The 25326-nt window shown below is 35.1% G+C and overlaps 1 protein-coding gene across 1 annotated transcript in view; it reads left to right on the forward strand.

The window, feature by feature from the left end:
- The window catches only part of LOC122919218 (transmembrane protease serine 11F), a 90897-nt gene that overhangs the window by 22861 nt on the left and 42710 nt on the right, over nt 1-25326 (forward strand). The gene's annotated exons all lie outside the window — the stretch shown is intronic.

A 25326-nucleotide genomic window follows, 5' to 3' on the forward strand; every position in this document is an offset into this window, starting at 1 on the left:
GATCATGACCTGAGCCAAAGGCAGACGGTTAACCAACTGAGCTACCCAAGTTCCCCTCTGGCTGTAATTCCTTTTTAGAGTTTTATGTGCAGCCCGAAGTAATACTCTAAGTTGATTAATGGACCTTCATGCAAAATAGTAGTAAATTTCTATTGATCCATTCATAAAAATGAAGTAGAATCTATCAGATTATGAAATTAAATAATGGAATCTGAAGTATTCTTACACAGACAAAATATAATATTTACACTGTTTAAACTATATATACAGTTTGTAAGATTTCTTCAAAAATTCAGAAGTTAGGGACACCTGGGTGGCTCAGTTGTTAAACAGCTGCCTTTGGCTTTAGCTGCCTTTGCCTTTAGCTGCCTTTGGCTTTAGCTGCCTTTGCCTTTAGCTCCAGTCCTGATTCCTGAGTCCTGGGATCAGGCCCTTTGATGGGCTCCCTGCTCCCATCTCTCACTCCCCCTGCTTGTGTTTCCTCTCTGTATATCTCTCTCTCTCTCTGTCAAATAAATAAATAAAATCTTTAAGAAAAATAAACAAATAAATAAATAAAAGTTCAGAAGTTAAAATCCAATGATTTTATGTGATTCCATAGCTACATAGGTTTTCTTTAAACTACTGGGAATTAGATAATTTTATTATAGCAATTAATTAATTACCAGAGGACCACTTAATATCCTCAGACCTTCAAAAAATAAAAAATGACTATTCGAAAGAAGTGTAAGTCTAATGAAATAGCATTTGGGTTGCATGATATTTTAGTTAATTCATCAATGATAAGACAATTGAGCATTTGAGGGGAAAATGAGAATGAGAAACTCTTAAACCTCTCTGTGTACAATCTAGCACTCCAACCTACTGATTACCTCTTTCACACATGGCCCTTCAGAAATGTGACAGAAAGATTCTGGGACATGTTAATTTTGTTTATTTAACATGCAGATTATATTAATTGCAAATGAGAACATTGTTTATCTCCTATATCTAGGACATTTATATCTTAATCATACCTCCTCCCACTGAACTGGATTGCAAAATACCACTGAAATACAAACCTTTATACCAGTCAGTCATACAGGAATCTAAGTAAAGAACACTGGCTGCTTATTGAAAGTAACTGCGTTTTAAAAAACAATTTTATGTATTTAATTATTTATTTTGCTAGAAACTACATGGCAATTTATTTGCTATATAGTTTTGTATTGTATTGTATAGTATGTATTGCTACATAGCAATTCTATTTGCTAGAAACTGCATAGCAATACAATAGAACAATACAATAGAATACTGTGATATATATATCACAGATATATATGTATATATACATATATATCACAGATACTAAACAGAATGTGTGCTGTGTGTATGTATATATATGTGTGTATATATATATATCACAGATACCAAACAGTATATACAGATAAACATACATACAGATATATGTATTCAGCAAAGTATATTTATATAGTAGCTATAAATATATATTTATATAGCATATATGTAAAATAAATTTGTATATACTATATAAATATACATATAATAAAGTATATAGCAGTTCAAATTTATTGTAACTAATAGCACTCTCTATAACTATTTTGTTTTTGAATAATAGACAAAATATTGAAGATTTTTTAATATTGGCATACCAAAAATATTTTACATAAACAAATATACAAAATATTTTTCAGGAGAGTGTATACTTAGCTTTTCAGTCACTAATAGCACTTTAATTCTGTCTCTTAAGATGTTCTCTCAAGGGTGCCTCGGTGGCTCAATCAGTTGAGCATCTGACTCTTGTTTTAGGCTCAGGTCACTATCTCGGGGTTGTAAGATTGAGTCCAACATGGGGCTCTGCGCAGGGAATGGAGTCTGCTTAAGATTCTCTCTCTCCTTCTCCCTCTGCTTCTCTCTTCTTCCCTCTTTCTTTAAAAAAAAAAAAAATTCTCCCAAACTCGGTCACAAGTGACAGAATGTGATATCTCAAGAAGCATATTATGCTGTGTTTGATGAGGCTGAGTGAAATTATTTTGGTTGACAGAAATGGAATTGAGTTAAAAAGAAAAGTTATTGAGAGACCATTAGGCTATTTCATGAAACAAAGAAAAGAGGCTGGACATGGAAGGTATAGATCCAGTATAGATCCAATCAGCTGGACGTGCTATATAGAAGGGGAGGTGATATGTGCTTCTTAGTAATTTAGCATTTTTTTTTCAGTTTCTCTTATGTCAATATTTTAAAAGAGGATTCCTAGATCATACTTGAGGAAAAAAGTAAACGCCTTGCCTATTACCTGATCTGAAGTTCAAAACTTTAATGGGACAGTCTTGTTCTCCTTATGATTAGATGACATATGTCATTATTTTTCTGCAGCCTCAGGGAACAGAATAAAACGTCAGACCAGGAATTCTTGATTTGATTCTGGGAAGTTATTATGGTTGTTCCTAATTGTTGTGTGTCAAATGTTGATTTATGTCCTCTTTATCTCCATGAAATACTGGCAAGTTGTGTATCTGGAGTTCATCGTGACTCAGTCATAGTTGAAATCTTCTAAGTCAACCAGAGTTTCTAAATAACTGCCATGCAAGGGCCTTTTGGAAATAGAAGAGAAACCTCTACCCTTTAGGAGTTTACAATTTTGGAGAAAAATTTTACACACACAAGCAAAAATAAATTAGCATGTAATCAATGGCTGAAGAGAGTAATAGAATAATATAAAGTAATAATATGAAATATAGGTAGAAAGAACAGAAGAATGTTAACAATATGCTAGGATGTTTATATGTATAATGATCACAGGTAATATTTCTATAATTTGCATACCTTTTGTCTATGGTATCCATGTTAATGCTGTTTTTCTTTTATTTTTACAAAAATTAAATTTTAAAAATATTCAGAGTAATGTGATGAACTTTGTATATTTTTCTTATTATTCATTAATAAAATTTATATAATAGTGCCCAGATTTATAGAGCTAATTTTGTATACTCATACACAAAAAATGTTTGTGGAATTATTTTGTTTATCTTTTGCAGTGACTTGAGGCTGTTCTCTTTCACACTCACAGTGTTTAATCCACCCCGATCTCATTTAGTATTTGAATTTGCCAAACTTCAACTCACCCAACATGTGCTGCTTCCTCTGCCTGATTAGCACATCTAACTACCCAATTAGATAATCCTTCAGGTTTTAGTTTAAATGTCCTCCAGGAATCTTCTCTAATCCCCTACACTAGATAAAATTTTCATGTTATATGCATAGAAGAACACCTTGCATTTCCCTTAGCAGTTTTCATTATGATAATAATATAGATATTCCTATAATATTTTTTAATGTTTGCATTTCCCCCTGGGCTGTAAACTCTATGAATATGTCTGGTTAACCATTCTACCCCCAACCAGTAAAAAATTTCAAAACTATTTTTTGAATGAATATATAAATATTAAAATTCTTTACCAAGGAAAATCCTGAAGACCTGATTTCAAAGAATTGCTAGAAATATTTGTCATTAACATATCAAGCATTTGCAATAGATGCATCCAAACTGCATAAAATATAGACAATTTTTGGGCTATAGAGTTTTCTTTTTCAATATTTTATATGCATGTAATACAAAAGCCTGTGTCTGAACTATCAAAACTATATCAAAGTTATAATAAGGCTTGAACTGAATCTTTAATTCTGGGGACAAAAAAAAAAAAAACCCTTTGCATATTCTTGGAAGGCAATTAAGGCTGTAGAATTAACATTTAAAAATATGTATTAGTTTAGGTGTTTTCAATTACAATTAATTAAAAACCCAGCCTTAAACTGGCTTACACAAGAAGAAAAATTATTTAATATAAAGTATTTCTATAAACAGGACTGGTCTTAGTCCTATTTGATATAGCAGCTCAACTGCATTACATGAGAGCCAGGTTCTTTCTCTCTCTCCCCTATGCTGTTCTTAGTGAATCAGCTTTGTCCCCAGGCTGGCTTTTCTCAAGACTTGCAAGGTAGCTGTAGCAGTCCCATGAGTCAGACTGACACATAGTGTCCGGAGGAAAAGAAAAGGAGCCATTTTTAATGATTTTATTTATTTATTTATTTACTTCTCTATCTATCTATTTATTTATTTATTTATTTGAGAGATAGAGAGAGCATGAACAAGAGGAGGGCAGAGGGGGAAGGGAGAAGAAGGCTTCTGAACAGAGACCCTGCCATGAGGCTTGATCACAGGACCCTGGTATCATGACCTGAGGAGAAGGCAGATGCTTAATGGATTGAGCCACCCAGGTGCCCCTGAGTTTGACTCATTTTAAAGGAAAGGAAATCTTTCCTAGCAATCCCCCAACCAACTCCCCCCACCCATATCATTGGCCAAAAAGTGAATTGGCCTGTCTACTCTTGAACAGCCATTGGCCAGGGGTGTGGAATGACCAAGATTAGCTAACACTAATTATGTGGGGGTGAAATAAAGTAGGGATGTGTTTTAAGAAACTTTTGCCCATGGATAAGTGATAATTTGTAGCTCTTTTTATAGTCCAGTGAGTTGAAGATTGAGAACTCTAAGAAGCAAACATGAGGGTTGCTGGCGGGAGGGGGTAGGGAGAGGGAGGTGGGGTTATCGACTTTGGGGAAGGTACGTGCTATGGTGAGTGCTGCGAAGTGTGTAAACCTGGTGATTTACAGATCTGTACCCTGGGGTAATAATACATTATATGTTAATTAAAAAAAGAAAAAAATTATATTAAAAAAAAAAAAAAGCCAACATGACCCGAAAGGCTTTTCAGTAAAGACACCGAACTTTCTATTCAGGATAACATTAAATAGTCATTGAATATTACCTGTATTAGGTACTCAGATTTCTTTTTTGATGAGAAATTTTTCTTTTCATTATGACAAATATTTGTTTAAGATTTCGAGAAGGCACCTTTACCTACTGCCATGTTAACTGAAGAATATGAAAAGAGATTGGACTATTCAGTCTCTGAACATGATGTGAATACTTTTCCCTTGAGAGTAACTGCAGGGGATCTTTACGGGATACCTTCTGCTACTCCAGATAATTAACAAATGAACATTCCTAATTACAAACTTCCATTCTCCATTTGGGAAAGTGATAGGTTTCCTCTACTCTCTAGAACAGACATTTCAAAGTAATGAACACTAAAAGTTCTTATGCCATAGAGTAAGGTTTAAATGAAGTGTATTTTTTATGATTTTTCTCCCCCCACCTTGTTATAATTTAACATGTGGAGATGGAATGGCCTAAACCTTGCTGAACCTTTCACCTAATAATAATCTTACTATGAAGGAGGGTAATCTTCCTAAGCAAGGACTAAGACTTATTAAGAGTCTTAACATGAAAAAATAGCAAGCAAAATATACACAGGATTTTCCAAGAATACTTGCCACAAATGCATGGACCCCCACCAAGATATTTGTTACAGAAGAAAAGGAGTTCTTCTTTTCTTACATCTAAATAAATCATTTTTGTTGAATGTCCTTAAGGTCATGAACTTCACTTATAAGGGCCCATCCAGCTTAACAATGTGTTGCCAGTGGCAAACTCAGGACATGGTGTATCATGTAATAATCTGCATTGCTTTCCTGTTATCAACGCTAGAGATTAAATACCCTACAGTATTTTCTAGTTGCCATATATAGTTTCAATATTTATTCTTTAAATATTTATTTATTCATTTTAGAGAGAGAGAGAGCTCAAGTAGGAGGGGCAGAGGGAGAAAGAGAGAATCTGAAGCAGACTCCATGCTGAAGATGGAGCCTGAAGCAGGGCTTGATCTCAGGACCCTGAGATCACAACTGAGTCAAAGCTAAGAGTTAGCCATTTAACCAACTGCACCACTCAAGCACCCCTGTGATTTCAATACTTATGAACACACACAAGTTCTCTTTTTCTCCACCATGTTTCCCATCAGCACAACCTCTTAGAAGGAGTTTCATAAATGTGTTCTTTTCAGAAGTCCTAATTTCTGTTTCACATGATTTTATGTTTAAAGGATGATCACTCTTTTTAACACTTTCTTTTTTGGGATTCATTAAACAAGTTTTTGATAATGACACTACTCAGCATTATACTCTTTTCAGATTTAAGTCTAGTATTTCTACTCTAAACTCATATGGCAATTCTAGGGGTCCCTTAATCATTTTAATTCCTTTCTTTGGACCTACTCTGTGTCCATTAGCACTGTCCTTGAGTGCAATCACTATAATTATGCATGATGCTCCAGAGGATTGATTTGCCTTTTATATTCATGAGAATTTTCTTCCTAATTTTCCTTTATAGTAAATTTATTCTTCTAGTGGTACAGTACTGTGAGTTTTGACAAATGTATACAATCAAGATACAGACTTTATCCATTACCTTAAAAAGTTAGCTGTGCCCATTGATAGTGAATCTTCTACTCCTGCTCCAGTTTCTAGGGATCACTGTTCTGATTTTTGCTCCTAAAATGTTACCTTTTTCAGAGGTCATATAGATGGAGTCAAACAGTATATAGTCTTATATATAGTCTTTTGTGTCTAACTTCTTTCTTAGTTTTTTGTATGTATCATAAAACCATTGAGAGATTTAGCGTTCTTGTTGCATGTATAACGTGTTGGCTTTTATGGCTGAGGAGGAGTACGTTGATTGGTTATACTACAATTTATCCATTTAGTAGTTGATGGGTGTTTGGGTCATTTTAAGTTTTTGGTGATTATTGATTCTATGTTTTTCTATTTTCAATTTTATTAGCTTTTGCTCTTATCTTTATTATTCCTTTCTTCTACTTTGTCTTGGTTTACTTTACGCTACTTTTTTCTAGTGTCTTAAGGCAGAAGTAACATTATCATTTTCTTATTTTATACTGAAAGAATTTAAAACTATAAAATTTTGGGATGCCTGGGTGGCTCAGTCAGTTAAATGCCTGCCTTCAGTTCAGGTCATGATCCCTGTGTTCTGGGGTCAAGCCCCATATCAGGCTCCTTGCTGAGTAGCTCCCTCTGCCTGCCGCTTCCCTTGTTTGTGTGCTCTCTCTCTCTCCCAACAAACAAATAAATACAATCTTTAAAAAAAAGAAAAAATAAATGTAAAAAGCTATAAAATTTTCTCTTAAACATTGTCTTAGGTGCATACCACACATTTTTATACATTAGATAATTTTTCCTTCAAAATATTTCTAACTGTGACTTCTTTTTAATCCATAAGTCAGTTACTTAGAAAGTTGTTATTTAATTTTCCAGTATTTGGGGATTTTCCAGATATCTTTCTGTTATCAGATGTAGGTTGATTCTTCTGTTAAGATTTTATTTATTTTTAATTTGTTGGGGTGTGAACCAGATTGTGTTTTTTCTTGATAAACATTCTGTAGGCCGTGGAAAACAATATGTATTACACTGTTGTTAGATGGAGCGTTCTAAAAATGTCAACTGGGGCATGATGGTTGATAATGTTCCTAAGATATTTTGTTTCCTTTCTTCAGTCTATCAGTTCTATCAGCTACTAAGGAGTGTTGATATTTCAAACTATCAATGTGGATTTGTTGATTTCTTCTCTGACTTATAATGGTATCTGCTTCAGGTACTTTGAACCTCCGTTATTTGTTACACACACATTTAGGATTGTTCTATCATTGCCATGTTGGTAAAATGATCTCCTTTATTATTATGCATCATCTTTAGTTCTCCATAATTCCCTGTTTTTTTTTTGTGGCCCAATTTTGTCAAATATAAATAGAGTCACTATAGCTTTCTTTTGATTGGTTTTGTAAAATACATAACTTTACTATCCTTTTACTTTTAACTTATACCTTTATAAGTATAGTAGGTTTTTTTGTAGACAGAATTTAGTTGGGTCTTACCTCTATAAACAATCTAGTAATTTTTGCCTTTTAATTGGAGTTTTAAAAATAATTTACATTTAGTGTCATTCCTGATACGGTTGTATGTATGTATGTAGGTATTTTGCTTTAAGTTTTTATTTAAATTCAAGTTAGTTAACATACAGTGTAATACTAGCTTCAGGAGTAGACTTTAGTGATTCATCATTTACATACAACCTCTAGTGCTCATCACAATGTATTTAAATCAAACCATTTTGCTAATTGCTTTGTATTTGTTTCATCTGTTCTTTTTCACCTTTTACTCTTTTCTGCCTTCTTTAGGATTAGTCAGTTATATATTTTTTCCACTTTATTATACACTTTATCTCTACTATTAGTTATAACTCTTTCTTAAAAGTTTTAAGTATCTCTTTATGATTTACAATATATATCTTTATATTATAACAGTTTATTTTCAAATAATATTATACCACTTCACCTGATATAAGAAGTTGATGCTGTATTCTTCCAGTTTCTTTCTTCCTTCCCTGGGGCTATTTCTGGAAAACATTTTATTTTTTTCATGTTCTAAATCCCACAGTGTATAAAGCTCGTAATACGTTGTGACTAATTTTGCTTAATACAATCAATTATCTTTTGAAGCAATTAAAAATAATAAAGTTTTTTTTTATATCTACCACTTGCTACTTCTTTTTTTTTTTCCTAAAGATTTTATTTATTTATTTGACAGAGAGATCACAAGTAGGCAGAGAGGCAGGCAGAGAGAGAGAGAGGAGGAAGCAGGCTTCCCGCCGAGCAGAGAGCCCGATGTGGGACTCGATCCCAGGACCCTGAGATCATGACCTGAGCCGAAGGCAGCGGTTTAACCCACTGAGCCACCCAGGCGCCCCCACTTGCTACTTCTTAAGCACACCAGGCACATTCCTGATTTAGAGTCATTGCACAAGATGTTGCCTCTGCCTAAGAGAACCTTTCCCTACCATATGCATGTCTTATTTCTTCACTTTAATATGGTCTTGCTCAAAGGCCAGCTTCACAGTGAGAGTTTCCTTAACCACTCTATTAAATGTTTTACTCCTGCAACCTAATTCACTATACACAAAAGTTGCTCTATTTTTCTCCCATAGGAATTATTACCATCTGATATGCTATATAGTTTTTACTCATTTATTTTTCTGACTGTGTTAGAACATTCATTGTAAGCTTCATGAGGGAGACACTGTTTCACTTACTCACATCTCCTTAGGCTTATACCACATAGTAGGTTTCTATTTGTTCAGTAAAAAAGAGTGGTAAATGAATACTAATGGAACATTGTTAGCATTAAAACACTTGTTTACTAGATTATTGGTCAATATGCAAATGTGTGTACTTGTTACATATTTAATTTGCAGGTAAATAAATTTCTTTCAAATAGCAGAGGCTACCAGAACATTTGGTCATTACACTGCTGTGACTCTGTTTTTAATAATGAAATGGAGGTGTATCTAAGAGACTGAAATGATATCACTTTGTTATTACAAGCCTACTGAACAGGTTTTGATAGGATGAGTTTTCAATATTAATATTACTGTGACTAACCTATTTCCATCTGTGGTTCTATCAAGTAAAACTAAAACTATTATTTTTTAACAAAAATTTTACTAAAATGCTTATTGATGGAAGGGTTTTATTACTAATCCTTTCTAACCTTTACACTAGATTTTAAATATTTAAATACAAATTAATGGTGACAAAGCTCTGATGGGAAATTTCTCTGTAAAGAAAAGTGTTCCATGTGTCGTGACCCTCTCTCCTTGGGATCATTCTAATACCAACTAAAGGTTGTGATGCAGGTACTCCATAAACTGCTTCCAGTTAAATTTTTAAAATTTTTAAAAGAAAATTAAAAAAAAAATTTTTAAAGGAGCTGCTGGGTGGCTCAGTTGGGTAAGCAACTGACTTGATTTCACCTCAGGTCACGAGACTGGGTCCTGCCTCAGGCTCTGCACTGGGTATGGAGCCTGCTTAAGATTCTCTCTTTCCCTCTCCCTCTGTTTCTCCCCCCACCACTCTTTCTCTCAAAAAATTTTAAAATTAAAATAATAATAATAAATATTTAAAAATAAATAAATTTTTGGGTCAGATTCTCTCTGGGTGAATTTAGAAGGGCATTTATTTCCCTTAGATGCTGATTCACTGCAGTGAACAAGAAAAAAATTAAATGTTATATTAAATCAATATGAGACACAACTTGTTCCTTTGAGATATTTACACTATACAGCTGTAACTCTTGTTTAGCTGTATGTATATCTGAAAAATAATGAAACAACTGAATACACCTTTGATATAACCTTGTAACTCAACTTGATAGAGTTTTGTATAATAAAATACTGAAACAGCAGCAATTGTTTTTAGGAAAGCAAATGTTAAGTTAAATGTTAAGTTCATTTATTCATCAGATGGTTACTTGATAGCTACTATGTATCCAGAATTAAGTTAATATATTTTAATGGAAGAGACAAAAATAAGTAAATATACATCATAATTTGAATAAAGATAAATACAACAAAAACAACAAAGAAGAATAAAAGGATAGAAACTGATATGGGCTATTTTAAATTAAACAGAAATCCTCTCTGCAATGATTTTCAAATGGTCACCCAAGTGAAATCATGTCATGAGACAAATAGATGTCTGGGGAAGCATTATTTCAAGCAAAAGAGCTTTTCTTTTTTAATTTGTTTGTTTCAAGTTTTTTTTTTTTAATTTTAGTTACTTAATATATACTGTATTACTGGTTTTAGGAGTAGAATTTAGTAATTCATCACCCACATAAAACACCCAGTGCTCATCCTACCAAGTGTCCTCCTTAATATCCATCACCCACTAACCCATCCCCCATTCACCTCCCCTCCAGCAACTCTCAATTGTTCTCTACTGTTAATAGTCCCTTATGGTTTGCCTTCCTTTTTTTTTTTCTTCCTCTCACTATATTCATCTGTTCTGTTTCTTAAATTCCACATATGAGTGAAATCATAATATTTATTTGTTTCTCTGACTTACTTATTTCGCCTAGCATCACGCTCTAGCTCCATCCACATCACTGCAAATGGCAAGATATCATTTTTTTTTGTGGCTGAGTAATATTGCATTGTATATATATACCATTTCTTCTTTATCCATCCATCAGTCAATGGGTATTTGGGCTCTTTCTATAATTTAGCTACTGTTGATAATGTTGCTGTAAACATCCGGGTGCATATGCCCCTTCAAATCAGTGTTTTCCATCCTCTGGGTAAATACTTAGTAGTGCAATTGCTAGATCGTAGGGTAATTGTATTTTTAAATTTTTGAGGCATCTCCATACTGTTTTCCAGGGTGGCTGCACTACTTTGCATTCCCACCAACAGTGTAAGAGGGTTTCCCTTTCCAAATTCTCACCAACATCTGTTGTTTCCTAAATTGTTAATTTTAGCCATTCTGATAGGTGTGAGGTGGTTTTGATTTGCACTTTCCTGATGATAAATGATTTTGAGCACATTTTAATGTGTCTGTCTGTTACCATTTGTATACCTTCTTTGGAAAAATCTCTATTCATATCTTCTGCCTATTTCATGATTGGATGATTTGTTTTTCTGGTGTTGTGTTTAGTAAGTTCTTTATAGACTTTGGATACTAACCCTTTATCAGATATGTTGTTTGCAAATATCTTCTCCTATTCCATAGGTTGCCTTTTAGTTTTGTTGATTGCTTCCTTCATTATCAGAAGCTTTTTATCTTGATGAAGTCCCAATAGTTCATGTTTGCTTTTTTTTAATCTTTTTACATGCATTTATTTTATTTATTTTTAGCATATTTCTAATTTAAATTCAATAATTAACATATAATTTATTATTAGTTTCAGAGGTAGAGTTCAGTGATTCACCAGTCTTATATAACACCCAGGGCTCATTACATCTTGTGCCCTCCTTAATGTTCCTCACATAGTTATCGCTTCTCCCCACCCGCCGCATCCCCTCCCTTCCCCTCTGAAAATCTTCAGTTTTTTCCCTACGATAAGAGTCTCCCTCTCTGGTTTTGTCTTGTTTTATTTTTCCCTTTCCTCCCCTCTATCTTCTATTTTTGTTTCTTAAATTCCACGTATGAGTGAGAACATATGATAATTGCCTTTCTCTGATTGACTTATTTTGCTAAGCATAATATCCTCTAGTTCCATCATGTCATTGCAAATGGCAAGATTTGTTTTTTTGAAGGCTGCATAATATTCCATGGTATATACACAACATCTTCTTTATCCCTTCATCTGTCAATGGACACCTGACATCTTTCCATAGTCTGGCCTTTGTGGACATTGCTACTATAAACATTAGGGTGTGGTGCCCGTTTGGATCACTACATTTCTATCTTTGAAGTAGATACCCAGTAGTGCAATTGCTGGGTTGTAGTGTAGACCTATTTTCAAAATTTCTTTATTTTTTATTTTTTTATTATTTTTATTTATATTTATTAAGCCAACACATACTACATCACTAGTTTCAGACGTAGAGTTCAATAATTCATCGGTTGCATGTAACGCCCAGTGCTCATCACATCACTTATCCTCTTTAATGCATTAAATTTAAGGATTGACTCCTTAATTTCTCTTTCTTCTGTCTCATGGTTAGTGTATAGAAATACAACTGCTTTCTGTATATTGACTGTATATCCTGCCACATTGCTGAATTCTTCCATGAGTTCTAGCAATTTGGGGGAGGAGTTTTTTGGGTTTTTCACATAGAGGGTCATGTCATCTGCAAAGAGTGAGAGTTTGACTTCTTTGCAAATTTGAATGACTTTTGTTTCTTTTTGTTGGTTGATTGCTGAGGCTAGGACTTCCAGTTCTACGTTGAACAATAGTAAGAAGAGCGATCATCCCTGCCATGTTTCTGACCTTAGGGGAAAAGCTCGAAGTTTTTCCTCATTGAGAATGATATTTGCTTTGAACTTTTCATGATATGCTTTTATATGTGGCTTTTATGATATTGAGATGTATTTCCTCTATCCCTACACTGTGAAGGGTTTTAATCAAAAATTGATATTGATATTGTCTTTACAATTGATATTGTCTGTAATTGATATTGATATACAATTGATATTGTATCAATTGTAATTGATATACATTGATATTGTCTGTAATTCTCCTTTTTGGTGGGGTATTGTCTGGTTCAGGGATCAAGGTAAAACTGGCCTCGTAAAAGGGTTTGGAACATTTTCCTTCCATTTCTATTTTTTGACACAGCTTCAGAAGAATAGGTATAAAGAAGAAAGTTCTTCTTTAAATGTTTGGTAGAATTTCCCTGGGAAACCATCCATCCCTGGACTCCTTGTTTGTTTGGAGATTTTGATTACTGCTTCAATTTCCTTGCTGGTTATGGGTCTGTTCAGGTTTTCTATTTCTTCCTGGTTTCAGTTTTGGTAGCTTAATATATCCATTTATTCTTTATCACCCTATTTGTTGGCATATAATTGCTCATAATTTGTTCTTGTTGATGGGTCCTGCTTTTTTATCCAATCTGATACCCTGCGTCTTTTGATTGGGGCAGTAAGCACCTTTACATTCATAGGAACTATTGAAGGATATGAAGTTAGTGCTATTGTATTACCAATAATGTCACTATTTCTGTAGATTGTCTTTGTTCCTTTCAGGTCTATGTTACTTTTGGACTCTCTCTTCATTTAAAGGATACCCTTTAATATTATTTGCAGGTCTGATTTAGGGATCACAAATTCTTTTAGTTTCTGTTTGTCCTGGAAGCTCTTTATCTCTCCTTCTACTTTGAATGAAACCTTTGATGGATAAGTATTCTTGGCTCCATATTTTCGACATTTAGCATGCTGAATGTATCATGCCAGTCGTTTTTGGCTTGCCAGGACTCTGTATAGATCTGATGTGATCCTAATCCGTCTTGTTCTGAGCTGCTTTCAGGATTTTCTCTTTGTCTCTGAGATTTAGAAGTTTCATTTTTATATGTTGAGGTGTTGATCTATTTACATTGATTTTTTTGAATATTTTATTTATTTATTTGACTCACAGAGAGAGATCACAAGTAGTCAAAGAGGCAGGCGGGTTGGGGGGAGAAGCAGGCTCCCTGCTGAGCAGAGAGCATGATGGGGGGCTTGATCCCAGGACCCTGAGATCATGACCTGGGCTGGAAGCAGGGGCCTAACCCACTGAGCCATCCAGGTGCCCCTATTTACACGATTTTGAGGGAGGTCTCTGTGCCTGTTTCCTTCCTCAGATTAGGGAAGGACTTGAATGCCTGTTTTCTTCCCCAGATTAGGGAATTTCTTGCTATATTTGCTCCAGTGTACCATCTGTCCCCGCCCTCTCTCTTTCCTCTTCTTCTGGGATCCCAATTATTCTAACATTGTTTCACTTTATGGTATCCCTTAGCCCTCAAATTCTCTCCTCGTGATCCTGTGGTTATTTATCTCTCTTTTTTCTCAGCCTTATTCTCCATCATTTTGTCTTCTATATCTCTAATTTTCTCTTCTGCTTCATTTATCCCAAAAGTTAGAATTTCCATTTTTTGGTATCCTATTAATTGCCTTTTTCATTCTGATTTGATTAGATTTTCATTCTTTTATTTCTCCAGAAAGGGATTCTCTAGTATCTTCTATGTTTTTTTCAAGCCCAGTTAGTATGTTTAAATCATTATTCTGTATTCTAGTTTTGACATCTTACTATATCCATATTGATTAATTCTCTGGCAGTCAGTATTACCTCTGTTCACTTTTTTGAGGTGAGTTTTTCAGTCCTGTCATCCTGTTCAGAAAAGAATAGATGAATGAGAGACCAAAATACTAAAATGGCAACAATGACCCCAGAGAAATATACACTAAACAAATCAGAAGAGACCCAAACCTGAAAGAAAGAAAAGAAAAAAAAAAAAGAAAAAAGAGAACATATCAAATAGGTGAAAAGAACAGAGCAGTAAACTGGATCCTGTGTGTATTTTGGTCTGTTTGTTAGAAAACTATATCCCAAAATTGTAAAGAAAGAAAAACACATATAAACAAAAATAAAGTTAAATATAATGAAACAATAGAATATGACTGTAAAAATGAAAATTAAAAGACAAAAATAAAGAAAGAAAGAATGGCAAAAGAAAGAAAAAGACAGGTGAACAGAGCAGAGCAATATACTATATCCTGGTTGTATTTTAGTCTGTTAGAAGAAACTACATCCCAAAACTATAAAGAAAAAATATATATATATATATATACACACACACACACATACACAAAAATAAAATTAAATACAATGAAAGGATATGTAACGTAAAAATGAAAATTTAAAAAGACTTAAGGAAAGAGTTGATAAAATAGGAAATTGTTTGACAAAGGAAAGAAAAAATTAAAATTGAAAGAGTAAAACAATCATGGGGGAAAAAAACATAAATTCTATATACTATATTCCCCTAGCTCTGAAGTTGTGCAGTTCTCATTGATCAGTAAACTTGGTCTTGGTTGGATGTTCTTACTGGTCTTCTGGGGAAGGCCTGTTGTGCTGATTCTCAAGTGTCTTTGCCCAGGTGGAATTGCATCTCCTTTGCCAGGGGACCAGGCTAAGTAATCTACTCTGGATTGTTCTATGTAGCTTTTGTTCCCTGCAGGCTTTCCATGATGCGTTAGAGAACGAGAATGAAAATGACAGCTTCCCAATCTCCAGTGCTAGAGCCAAAACCTCAAGGTCCCACACCTTAGTGCACCCTCTGGGAAAAGCAGTCAGTCACTCCTGTCTCCCTGGTCTCCATCCTCATTCCATGCTCACCCAGTCTGTGACCAAGTGTTTCTATCACAGCCATATTACCTTGTTTTGACTCTCTAAACCCTACAAAGCCCTGCAGGGTGCACTCACACCACTCCTCCGCAGGGTAGGAAGGGTAGTCCCACTGTGGTTCTGCCGTTTGCTGGGCCCCTGGCTGGAGAGCAATTGCCTGACCATATTGTTGTTCATGGTTTATGGCAATCCTGAGCTGAGAACCCACTCAGGGCTTGCTGATTTCAGCTGGCTTTCATGCTTCAATGCTTGGGAACTCTGCCTCACTCAGCCACCACCCCTCTTCTCTCTGTAAGCCTGGGAATCCTGAGACCACACTGTCCCACCTAGGAATCTGCCCTGCTTTGCCAGTTGAGTATCTTTCAGGCAGGGACATTGCTCACCAGGGCAGACTTCTAAAAGTTCTGATTTTGCACTCTGCTCTTAATCGCTTTCCAATACCTGGCTTATGGAAACTCTCTTCCCCTGCAGTTTAACTTCCCATATATCACCTAAGATTCACTTTTCCACACCTCCTACCTTGCAAAAAGTGGTTGCTTTTCTATTTGCAGTGTTGCAGCTATTCTTAGATCTCTGGTTGAGTTCACAGGTCTTCAGAATGATTTGATAGCTATCTAGCTGAGTTCCTGGGACCAGAAGAAACCAAAGTCTCATACTCCTCTGCCATCTTAGACTCCTCTGCCTCGTTTTTGCTTTTGTTTCCCTCACCTCCAGACACATGTCCAGTAAGAAGTCACTATTGCCGATATCAAAAAGGTTGCTGCCCGTGTTCTCCTCCACGATTTTGAGGTGTCCTATCTCGCATTTAGGTCTTTCATCCATTTTAAATTTATTCTTGTGTATGAGGTAAGAAAGTGGTCCACTTTCATTCTTCTGAATGTTGCTGTCCAGTTTTCCCAATACCATTTTTTGAAGAGACTGTCTTTTTTCCATTACATATTCTTTCCTGCTTTGTTAAAGATTAGTTGAGCATAACAATTGTGGGTCTATTCCTGGGTTCCTATTCTGTTCTGTTGATCTATGTGTCTATTTTTCTGCCAGCAAAAAACAAACAAACAAACAAAAAACACTTTCAATGCAAAGATGCAAACTTAAAACTTTTTAGTGATTCAGGGTAAACTATTACAAAGCCAGAATAATGAGGACATATGACAGCTTGAATTATGAAATATTTGAAAATGTAACTACACACATAATCATTTTCTATCCTTTTATTCTCAATTCAGTAGAGAGTATGCAGCTGGAGAAGACATATAAGCAGAAGAAACACCATCAGAAGAGCACTTTTCAAATATTTCTGTTCAAGAGTGTTGGATAAATTGCCAGAGTGCAAAAGTGAAATCAAAGAGAATAGCTTACACTCCATTCTGATTGTTCAGTAAGAACATAGTGAGACAGTCTTAAACCAAATCTCCGAGTTTAATTATTTATGGGTTTAATTATCAAAGGTAGATGTGTAATCTACACAATCTATAAAAACAATTGGAGAGTTGGAATCTTAGTCCTGAATTCAAATTCTTTTCCCCATTTTTGCCAAAATTATCTTGTCCAAATTAATCTAAGTATTAGTTAATTCATCATTAAGAAACTATTAATAGCTACATGGTAAATTATTGGAAAAATTTTAGATAAAATGTGTCAACTGCCCAACACCATGATTGACAGAGGGGAGATGTTGCAAAGTAAGAAACACACAAATCTGCCTCCCTAAATGTGAGACAGGAGACCTCAAAAATCCTAGAGGAGAACCCAGGCAGCAACCTCTTTGACAAAAGATTATTAAAAAGTTATCTGCTATCTGCAAGTATTAAGCAATCTGTTTCATTGTTTCTCAGTACAGCAGGCAAGAATGTCTGAATTGTCCTCTGAGTATTCCTAAAATTTTTGGAAAGAAAATGTGTTTATTAGAGATTCAATGTGATAGAAGGAATGATCTCAGAAACACTTAACTGAGATAAGGGAAATTGTGATAGTAGATGTGTAAGCTTCAGCTATAAAATATGGACTAGGCAAACAAAGTAAATAAAGGGAAAATAACTAATTTCTAATTCTAGAAATACAGTGCTGAGGTTTAATTATATTACAGTAAAACATTTAGTATACTACAGGATTTATATAGAAACCACCTCTACTTGTTAAGCTTCAACCTAAATAAGGCATGAAAGAAAAAAATGGGATCAAAATGCATGATGACCTGGCTCTTTTGAGAGAACTTAATACTGTCTTTGAAAAATAATTGAATTGTTATTACTCTCCATTCCCATCCTTAAAATTTACTAGAATCATTTTATTTTTCAAAGCAAGAAAGTCAGGTAAGAATGCAGAAAAACATTTTACTGGAGAGAGAATCAAAATTGACCATATGAAAATGACCATATTGAAAGGCAGGGAAGACACTTGGATTGAATTATACCTGGAAAAGCTGTCCTTTCTAAAAATGAAAATCAGCAAATTAATGGCATTTTAATAATTGCAAAAACATTTATAGCACTCATGGCACTTTCCATATATAGTCTCATTTTATTTTCACAAGAAACTTATGAAGTAGTATTTTTTAAGGAAGTAGATATTATAATACCCATTTTGCTGATTTAAAAAAAAAAACTGAAGCACAGAAAAGTTAAGTATCTTGCAAAAGTCACACAGCTAGTAAGCATTAAAATGGGGATTTAGAGGTAGCAGGCTCCAGAGGGTGCTTCTAAGAACTATATTTTATCTCAACTCAAATCACTCTAAACAAACTTTATGCTTTTTAATTGACTGTAGAGTGGACCACAATGAAAGGTCATTGTTGGTGATTTAATCCTACTGTGCCCTATCTCCATGGTCAAACACTAGAGAGAGGCAGTCTAAGTCTATGGATATTGCTGAGTTTCACAAGTTCCTTTGTGCACTCAAAATTGCATTTAAAATGAATATTCTATTATTTTCTGTTGCTGTTTCTCTCCAATAACATGTGTTCCTCACTGTGTGTGTGTGTGTGTGTGTGTGTTTTATTTTCAGCATAATAGTATTCATTATTTTTGCACCACACCCAGTGCTCCATGCAATCCGTGCCCTTTCTAATACCCACCACCTGGTTCCCCCAACCTCCAACCCCCCGCCCCTTCAAAACCCTCAGATTGTTTTTCAGAGTCCATAGTCTCTCATGGTTCACCTCCCCTTCCAATTTCCCTCAACTCCCTTCTCCTCTCCATCTCCGCTTGTCCTCCATGCTATTTGTTATGCTCCACAAATAAGTGAAACCATATGATAATTGACTCTCTCTGCTTGACTATGTGTGTGTTTTAAGGAAAGTTATTAACCTCAGTTAACCCATGTCATTAAAGAGTTATTATTAATCATGGGCATTACCAGAAATGAAGGCTTTTTGGCAAGAAGTAGAGAGAACTGTTCCCAAACAAAATATCTAATGTGTATCTGTGCTTCAGGTTGAATACAAATGCGTTAAGACATGTGTAAGACACAAAAAGAATTTCCCCTCAGGGTTGCTGCTGGGAGAACACCTGATTAGCACATAAATATGTATGCTGTACATGGAGGAGTGTACATCATTTACCTTAAACTTGTTTATTTACATTTCTTTAGTACCAAGGATAATCAGAGATTTAAATTCTCATTCTGATGGCATCAACTATCTGATAGAGTCACTCCATCCACTTCAAATTAATTTTAGAGGGTTTCTTTGTAACATTTAATGACATTAAGAACAAACACAGAGATAATGCCCAATGAGGAAGTTATTTATGTGAAAGTGTTAAAAAAGATTGAATAATATTGGTCGTACTCTGTTAAAGGATGTTTATATAATCCCCACAATTTGTTATTTAAACCCTTAGCCAACTCTTCCCCCTATTCTTCATGTTACTGAGTCAAACTAACCTTATTCAACATAAATTCTTGGCTCTGTTTCTAATTTTGAGAGGCATCACTTACTTGGTTGATTTCAATCAAAGCCAAAGCCTTAAATTCAGAATGAAAAAAAGAATATTTATAGAGTTATAAACTTCTCAGGGATCTGTGCTTTCGTCATTTATATTCACTTATTATATAGTTCCTATTAATATATATATATTTTTAATTCTTAAAAGATGTTTGGGAAATGCTTTCTCAGCCCATTCCTGTCTTCCCTAGGCAGTAAGGACATTTAATCTTTTGGTTTGGCCAACTGGTAGAAGAAACTGGAAGTCTTCACTCAATTTTAATTTACGTGATAACAGGGAATTAGGTTTTTTAATCAGACCTATAATGGTGCTCGGCATACAGTAGGTGCTGGGCATACAGTAGGTGCTCAGTAAGAACCTGTTGAATGAATTACATGTAACAGATTAGATCCGTTTTATATAATCCTAAGGATATATAACTAGTGTGATAGATGTAATATTTAGGAATGCATTCCTAAAAACCATCATCAGGTTACTTAAAGGTGAGAGGAACTTCCTCAAGGAAGTTAAGAAGGAAGGGTTTTGGTTTTGGTTTTTTAAGATTTATTTATTCATTTGACAGAGAGAGACACAGTGAGAGAGGGAACACAAACATGGAGAGTGGGAACGGGAGAAGCAGGCTTCCACCTGAGCAGGGAGCCTGATGTGGGGCTGGATCCCAGGACCCTGGGATCATGACCTGAGCTGAAGGCAGACACTTAATGACTGAGCCACCCAGGTATCCCAAGAAGGAAGTGTTTTAAGAACAGGTTCGTCTAGAGTAGTGATACGATAAAGGGAACTTTAGCATTAGTAAGTGAAATGGATTAATAATAAGTTATATTTAACTATGAATTCTGAGAATCTACATATTCCTGGGTAAAGTCAAAAAAGGAGTCTTCATGTCCCTAACCCCATACTCACAAATACATGTGTATCTGCCACCGGTTTCAGAGGAAGCAGGTCTCTTTATCAAGACTTTATTCTCTAGAATCCCAGCTTTGCTTGATCTCTTCTGAGGCCCTCTGACAGAAAGGGAATCAATGCCTCAGGTCAATGTCTACCACCTGTTTCCTTACAGGTCAAAGCCTGCTCAGAAGTTTCCTATGTTGAAAAGACTTTATAGAGGTGCCACTTGAAAAAGTGCTCCTTGGGTGCATGACAGGTAAAGGCTGGAGAATTCAAAGTGAGAGAGATGATTAGGGGCTGTGTGACAGCTGTTGGGGGCTCCATCATGCGGAATCTTCAGGCTTCTGTTAAAGAGTTCATACGTCAGTGCGACATTTAGCAGTTGATTCTTGTGAATGTGTCTCAGTGAGGAAATTACATACTGGTAGAGTTCCATATATCCTTTCTGTTACAGAACAGCTCTGTTTTAAATCAGTGTTATACAGTAGAGTTCCATGAAGCATTAATTTGAGAACGGGTTTTCAGCTTCTTCAAAATGTTTCTTTCCCCTGCTCAGACTAAACATGCTGGAATCCTCCTTAATACTTTCTTTCACATTCTGCACCAATTCGTCAGCAACATCTGTCAGCAAGGCCTTCAAAATATATTCTGGGTCCAATTATATATTTTGATCTCCCCACTGGTAGCATCCTAGTCCAAGCCACCATCATCTCCCACCTGAACTTCTGCAGTGGTCCCCTAACAAGCTTCCCTACTTTTACTCTTCATGCTACCTTCTCCCTCTACCACTGTCTGTTCTCTACAGAGTGATGCTTTTAAAAAGATCTTTCCATCCCACTGACCAAAACTCTATAATGGTTTCCCTTCTCACTCAGGATAACATTAAAGGGTCTTTATAGTGGCTGGTTGGGTTATGAACTGTTATGTGACTCTCTCTGACCTTGGCTTCTCTCCTCTGCTTGCTCACTGCATCCTGGTCACATTGACCTTCTCACGCTTCTGTCAACATACCAAATCTGCTCCCACTTCAGGATACCCAGACTTACTGTTCCCTTTGTTTATAGTACTTTTCCCTCAAACATGTGCATGACTCCGTCTTCACTTTGTTGTGTCTGCTTGGATGTCATCTTTGCAGAGACGTCTCCTCTGATCACCTTCATCCTACCCCACCCCCATATTTATATATAGATTTTGTGTTGTTCACTGTCTGTCTTCCTAACCAGGAGACATGAGGGTAGAGAATATATCTTTAGTCCTGCTATATCCCTGCTACCTAAAATAGTGCCTGAAACAAGTAGATGCTGAATGAACATATGTTGACTGAATGAATTAAATCAAAGGTGTCTTATTAACAGTATGTTTGGCAATCATAATAACCATAAAACCTTTTTCAGGCAGAAGATGTGATCATTCTAATGCAATTTTTTTAGTCATCCATAAAATAAAAGATTTTGAAGAGCCTGGTGTGTTTTTGAAGGACACACAAAAACTATGGAAATGTTTCCCATATTTGTAAGAATTAAACTACCAAATATTATTGTTCATGTAGCTGCTTTCACAGAGGTGGAGCTGACCTTGCCAATATTATAGCATGGGAAGAGGTTGTTTTTGGGTGATTAAAAGATGGCAACCATGATTTTGAAGATAAGCTATAAAGGAGAATAGATCTTATGCTGGATCTAGAAATCGTAGGTCTAAAAAAATTTTTTAAAGGAAGTTTTGGAAAGCCCATAAAATTATCACAAATATCCTAGAATATGCTTTTGTATTCTATTACATTATGTAAAGAGGATTTAATGCAATTAACATACCCACCCCACTGCAATGTACAGACTTAATACACATTACAATAAAGGAGCAGGGTGCTATCTGATTTCTGCCCACACTCTGAAACTTTGCCCTTCTCCATTACCTGCCTAACCAGTAATCTCTAGCTGATAGAGAACCAATTTTGATGACTAACTCGTACTTGAAATTCCCCCAGTTTCCTACCACTTTGCTAGTTCTTTATGCTGCCGTAGTCATTTACTATCACAGTTTTAGGATATGCTCTCATGGGCCTTTTGAACAAAAGGGCATTTCTTGTCAGAGTCCTTTCATTTTTGTTCCTAGTCTTCAAAACTCTTATCAAGTCTAAAGCATCATGAAAGTATGTGTCATCACTATTTAAATGACTGTATTACTGGTTGATTGATTGTAATTTTTTTTACTTAAGTATAGCTGACATACAATGTTACAGTAATTTCAGATACACAGTATAGTGAGTCAGCTTCTTTATAAGTCTTGCTGTGCTCACCGCAAGTGTAGCTACCATCTGTCACCATGAAACACTGTTACAACGGCATCATTGACTATATTCCCAGGGCAGCGTTTTTTAAAATGCAGTGTTTATATTCCCAATTTCAATGTATTCCCATGACTTACAAATTCCATAACTGGAAACCTGTGTCTCCCACTCCCCTTAACCCATTTTGCCCCACCCTTCTCCCCTCTGGCAAACTTCAGTTGGTTCTCTATATTTATAGGTATGATTCTGATTATTATTTCTCTGTTTACCCACTTGTTTTGTTTTTCACATGCCACATATGAGTAAAATCATATGGTATTTGTCTTTCCCAGTCTGACTTATTTTATTTAGCATAATATTTTTTAGGTTCATCCATGTTGTCCCAAGTGGCATGACCTCATTCTTTTTTATGGCTGCAAAATATTCCATTGTACATACACACACACATAAACACACACCATATCTCCCTTGTCCACTAAAGAAATATCTGATAAGTGTTTAAAAAATAAAATAGATAAAAAATTTGTACAACACCAAAAAAAAAAAAAAAAACCACCCACCATTTGATTTAAAAATGGGCAGAGGATCTGAATAGACATTCTTCCAAAGACATATGAATAGACACATGAAAGATGCTCAACATCATCTGTAATCATCATGGAAGTGCAAATCAAAACGATAATGAGATATCACCTTATACCTGTCAGAGTGGCTAAAATCAAAGAGACAAGAAATAACACGTGTTGCTAAGGATGTGTCAAAATGGAACCCACGTGCACTACTGGAAGAAATGTAAATTGGTGCAGACACTGTGGAAAAGAGTACGGATATTCCTCAAATTAAAAATAGAAATACAATATGATTCAGTAATTCCACTACTGAGTATTCATTCACCAAAAAACCCCCAAAAACAAAAACTCTAATTCAAAAAGATATATGCACCCCTGTGCTTATTGTAGCATTGCTTACAATAGCCAAAGTGGGGAAGCAGACCATGTGTCCATCATAGATGTCTGTATTATTTGAAATGCTGCAACAGCCACAATGAAGACAAAGGAGAGTTCCTCTCCTTTACTACCCACAATCTGACAAGGTTTTGATTCACATTTTCTAGCATTGGCAAGTCTTCCCATAAAAAGAGATTTCTCAGAAAGAACCACACTACCATCAGCTGAACTAAATTAGACTGTTTAAGTCATTAACATGGTTTTCCAAAATCTCTTAAACTCTTCTTACATCTCATCTTCTATCCAAAATGCATGAATTGTTTTCTTCTGTTGATTTTATCAATCTTTTATTAGCATGGTGGTGAAAAATACTTTTCATTGGTTTTTGTTTTTTTGACTTCCCAATAAATTCTGTGGTCATATTCCTATTTAAAAGGCGTTTTTATGATAATGATAAGTTGTTCTACTTGCAAGCAAGGAGTAAACAGGAGTAGGATGTGTTTAACCACTATCACATGCTGGAGAACGCCCTTGACCTTCAAGGGCCCTGATCATCATCACATCTTCTAAGAAGTCTTTCCTGTAGGCCTTCTTGTCTCTTTCCTAAACAACCTATGTTATTCAATCCTCCATGTTTACTTATCACTGTACTTGGTAAATCTGTTATTTTTCCTATGACACTGTATTGATTTTATTATTTTATACCTTTCCACTCTACCATAATCTCCCTAAATACAAAGTGTATTTGTTTTTAAATTCTTATATCCCCACTGCTAGGGATATACTAGGTACATAATAAAAGTTTCTTAAGTAGAATTGAATTAAGTATAGCACAAGGACATATAACAACCCTACTGACCAGATCATGCATCCTGTGGGTCTGGATATGTTCCAAATTCAGTACTAACTAACTAAACTGAGTACTAAAGTACTCAGTACAAACCCAGTACTAACAGAGCTTTGTCTAAAAATACTTGACATATTTTACATCAATAAACTAATTGTAATTATTATGGTAGTGTGACAATGTAACTTTGGGACCTTTAGCCATGAACTCAATAGTCACATAGTAAGACTATGGGAGATAAAAAGTACTGGAAAAGCTTCTAGTCTATGTGGAGTTCAGAGAACATAGATAATAACTGAGTTTACAAGGAATAGATCAAGCTTTGCTTCTGCATCAACCAATAAAATACTATAGTATAAATAATAGAGATATTTCATTTATTTAATATTTCTATTAGTTATTATTAAATACCTATTACACATGTATGTATGTGACCTGAAAAGCAGATTACAATTAGTAATTAGAGAAGCTGAGAATTAGTCTATCAATGTTAACACCAAGAGTAACACTAATGGTAAACCAACAAATAATTATTCAATAATAGCACAAATGCTTTCCAGTGATATAACCTTAGAGAATCAAGCATACACACACACACACACACACACACACACACACACACATCCACTGTAATATGAAGTCTAGAAATGGGAAAAATAATGTCAATGCATTTCAGTAATGAACTGTTTTAAATCCCAATTTCATAACTGAATTAACTAAAACAGATTAAAGTTTAAAAAGAGACAGTGTGGGGCGCCTGGGTGACTCAGTTGGTTAAGC

Source organism: Neovison vison, chromosome 11 (genome assembly GCF_020171115.1).
Source record: "Neovison vison isolate M4711 chromosome 11, ASM_NN_V1, whole genome shotgun sequence".
Taxonomy (NCBI): Eukaryota; Metazoa; Chordata; class Mammalia; order Carnivora; family Mustelidae; genus Neogale; species Neogale vison.